Consider the following 4,454-nt stretch of genomic DNA (forward strand, 5'->3'; position numbering starts at 1 on the left):
CAAGTTCCCCACCCCTGACTTAGATTTTCCTTTTTTTCCCTCTTATAAAATGAGGGGGTTGGATTTTATTGTCTTTAAATCCAGTCCTACTCCAAATTTCTGATCCTATGATCCTGAACTTGTTAGATCATCTACAGAGGATTTATGAAAAGAAAGAGAGAAGAATCTTATGGAATGGGAAAACAGAAAAGTGTTGAAATCTGCCTAAACCAGAGTCCCCTCACTGATATGATCAGGCATGGTTCCATTAAATCATCAATTCCTTTGTTAAAAAAAAAAAAAACTCTGGAAGAGTTGCTTTATGACAAAAGAATTACATCAGTAGGTTTAAGGATATCTAAGCTCCAGCTCTAAAATGACATCCTGATTCAAGTCTGTAATTGTTTTCTAATTAAAATTGTATCTCTGCATTTCCATTTGAATGTCCTCCCTCTTCCCCACTTCAATTACTGCGCTCCTCATCTTTACCTCTTGGCATTCCCTGGCTTCCTGAAAGCCTCATCTAAAATTTCACCTTCTAAAAAAAGCTTTTCCCAATCCTCCATAATGGCAGAGCCTTCCTGCAGAGACGATGTACATTTTACCCTCTACACATCTTGTTTTCCACATAGTTGTCTGCATATTGACCATCCCATTAGACTGTGAGCTCCCTGTAGGTAGGGGCTTTTTGCATTTGTTTGTATCCTAGTACACATTACAGTATATTTTACATAGCTGAATAATGGAATCTTACTGAATTATTGATGATTTATAAATGTTGTAGGCTTTCGTTTTCTATCTCTCTAAATATGACCATTATAGATTAAAGTATCTCTAAACATTAATGACTATCATATTTTTAAATGTGATTTAGGCATTGTATGATGTAACTGAACTCTTTCATAGCTAAAGTTTCCTATATTTTCTCTGTGGTTGTCATGATGAAGTAGCTAATCAATACCAAGTCTTCCTAAATCCATGGCAAGAAACTGATTTTATCTTAGTTGCAGCTCTAAGGTGAAAAGGCAAGAAGACTGACTTTTCAGGTGCCCAGAAAAGAAACTCACTGGGGTTTTCAGCAGTCTTGCTTTTTTAAAATGCGTACTTTCTGAGGCTGAAACTTCATGTATTTTTCCATTTTTATTTCATTTTATTTCTTTGGTATTGTTTTTGTGCCAATGGGAAAAATACCTTGGCTTTCCTTGGGATCTGTGAAAGAGGGCACTGGGTGCTTCTCCTGACCTCAAGTATTCTCTCTGCAATTCCCTCTTCAATTGCTATTTACTAAACAGGCAGCTGCTTCAGCTATTTTGTTGATTGATGTCTTGTTTTACTGAAAACATAAGTGAACAGGAAATGCTCCTTCAGGAATATAGCTCAATATATTACAGTCTGTGTTTTATGGCCCTAATTGTAGCACGGTCAGCTTTCTATCAAGCCAGAGTGGGCAGTGAGTCTTTCACACTCACTGACCAGCAGGAGCCAAAATTAGGATGTTTCCCCAGGGAAGCTAATTTACGGAAGAATGCAAACCAAGCATTACATCTGAAAGCAAAGGTGGTTGTTGTTGTTGTTTAGTCTTGTTTTACTTACATTTTCAAGCTGTCAATGATAAAAGAAGTTTTTGTACCTTCACCTAAACCCCAGACCATGAGTCTCTGTGAGCATAGTACTTTGTAGTGAATACTGCAATTGTACAGTCTCCTTACTCAGAAATGACACTAACTTTCTTACCAACAAACTTGAATTCTTTAATAATAATGACAATAATGAAGATAATCAACATAATAGTTTTATAAATTTGATATTATTTTAGTACCAATTGGGATATACCTTGGTTTTCCTTGATATATGTGAAAGAGAGCACTGGGTGCTTCTCCTGATCTCAAGTGTTCTCTCTACAATTCACTCTTCAATTACTACTAACTACAAAAATTTGTAAAAAAAAAAATAATATAGATAGATAGATATAGAGATAGGGATAGAGATAGAGATAGAGATATAGGTATGTTACTTAACTTGACTCTTGGCTTACAGAGGGCTGTAACGCGAACCCAGGTATTCCTGCTTTTGCCGTCTTAGTCTCTGTTTAACCCACTAACTACCATGCATGAGTGTATATCCACGTTGGCCAACCTGGTGTCCAGATTGGCAGTGCCTGCTAGGAGTTGTACTGACAGAGCACAGTCTCCAGCCTGATGGGCAGATGCCAAGTGAGAAAACCATTGGGGGAGATGACTCCTTCAACACCTTCTTCAGTGAAACAGGAGCTGGCAAACATGTCCGCAGAGCAGTGTTTGTAGATCTGGAACCAACTTAATGAAGTTCGTATTGGAACTGAAGAGGGTTTGGGGTGAGGGGTGCTCGACACCCCAAAGTACCAACATACCAGGTCCTGGTGAAAGAATTCGACTCAAGCTTTCTCAGCCAAGGGAAAAGATAAAGTTTATTAACAGTTAGCGAAATAGGCCTGCCCCAAGAGATCCCACCCCTTGTGATGCCTGTAAGGAAAGTGGGCCAGATCAATCTGAGCCCCTTTTGGATCTGATCCCCTTCATGGAGGCAAGATGGAGATTATATACACAGATTGTGGGAGGGATTGAGAGGTAGTTCTGGGGTGACCAGAGGAGGGGTCTAGGGAGGGACTTGAGGAGGAGTCTAAGGAGGAGCTTGAAGGGACTGGGATGAGGTCAGACTCCAGGGTGGGAAATAGCTAAAGACAATAAAGGGCTAGGGTAACAGAGCTAGGGTATAGATATTTTGATCAGGATTAAGGATGTGGAACAGGATTAAGGGTGGGAAACAGCTGGACAATAGAGCGCTGGGCAAGGTAGGCATTTGGGCCTAATGGTTATAGCCTCAGGCCAAGGCCAGATCAAGTTCGAAGATTCAAGGAGAGTTCAAGGGTTCAAGGGGTTCCCAGAGACTGTGCCCTCATCAGAACCTACTGCCAACTCTTCCATCCTGAACAACTGGGTCATTGGGAAGGAATATGTTGCCAATAACTGTGCCTGTGGGCACTACATTATTGGCAAGGAAATCATCGACTTGGTTCTAGACAGGATTTGAAAGCTGCCTGATCAGTGCACAGGTCTCCAAGTCTTCTTGGTTTTCCACAGCTTTGGTGGTGGGACTGGCTCAGGTTTCACCTCTCTGCTGATAGACTGTCTGTCTGTTGATTACAGCAAGAAGTCCAAGCTGGAGTTATCCATTTACTCAGCCCCTCAGCTTTCCACAGCTATAGTGGAGCCCTACAACTCCATTCTGAACTCTCACACCACCCTGGAGCACTCTGATTGTGCCTTCATGGTAGACAATGAGGCCATCTATGGTATCTGTTGCAGAAACCTTGACATTGAATGCCCAACCTACACTAATCTGAATTGTCTTATTAGCTAAATTGTGTCCTCCATCACTGCCTCTCTCCAATTTGATAGTACCCTGAATGTTGATCTGACAGAATTCCAGACCAACTTGGTGCCCTATCCCCATATCGATTTCCATATTGCCACATGTGCCCCAGTCATTTCTGCTGAGAAAGCCTACCATGAGCAACTTTCTGTAACAGAGATCACCAATGCTTGCTTTGAGCCTACCAACCAGATGGTGAAATATAACCCTTGCCACAGTAAGTACATGGTTTGGTTCCTACTCTACCACAGTGATGTGGTTCCCAAAGATGTCAATCCCGCTATTGTCACCATCAAGACAAAGCATAGCATCCAGTTTGTGGATTGGTGCCCAACTGGCTTCAAGGTTGGCATCAATTACCAGCCTCCCACTGTGGTTCCTAGTGATAACCTGGCCAACGTACAGTGGGCTATGTGCATGTTAAGAAATACCATAGTCACTGCTGAAGCCTAGACTCACCTAGAACACAAATTTGATCTGATGTATGCCAAGCATGCCTTCATCCATTGGTATGTGGGGGAAGGCATGGAGGAAGAAGAGTTCTCTGAGGCACTGAGGATATGGCTGCCCTGGAGAAAGATTATGAGGAGGCTGGTGTGGATTTTGTTGAAGGAGAAGGTGAAGAGGAAGGGTAAGAGTACTAGTTACCTGCTCCATACAACTCTACAGCATGTCACATCCAAAACTCATCAGCTTAAACACACGTAGCTTATCTGTTACTTAGGCAACTGTTGGGAAGATACCATGATGCTATGAAGGCAGCCTTGATAGTACAGATAGCTATCTGGTTAGTTTGTCTACACTATCAAAACTGTGATCATGTCCAATTTTTCCATGTGTGTCCGTAAAACAAAATTCCATCATGTCCAAAAAATTAGAGGCTTTAAGGAAAAATGCAAATATATATATTATATATTTGTGTGTGTGTGTGTGTGTGTGTATATATATATATATATATATATATATATATATATATATAAAATTAGAGAATTTGTAAAAAAAAAAACATAGCTACTTTAAATAATTTGTGTCTTAATCCTGTGGGAAAATATAGAGTAATGAAT

General features: G+C 40.7%; 1 pseudogene; it reads left to right on the top strand.

Moving 5' to 3' along the window:
* The first annotated feature begins 2,170 nt into the window (after positions 1-2,170).
* LOC118846663 lies at positions 2,171-4,025 on the top strand (annotated as a pseudogene).
* The last annotated feature ends 429 nt before the right edge of the window (positions 4,026-4,454 follow it).

Source organism: Trichosurus vulpecula, chromosome 4, assembly GCF_011100635.1.
Source record: "Trichosurus vulpecula isolate mTriVul1 chromosome 4, mTriVul1.pri, whole genome shotgun sequence".
Taxonomy (NCBI): Eukaryota; Metazoa; Chordata; class Mammalia; order Diprotodontia; family Phalangeridae; genus Trichosurus; species Trichosurus vulpecula.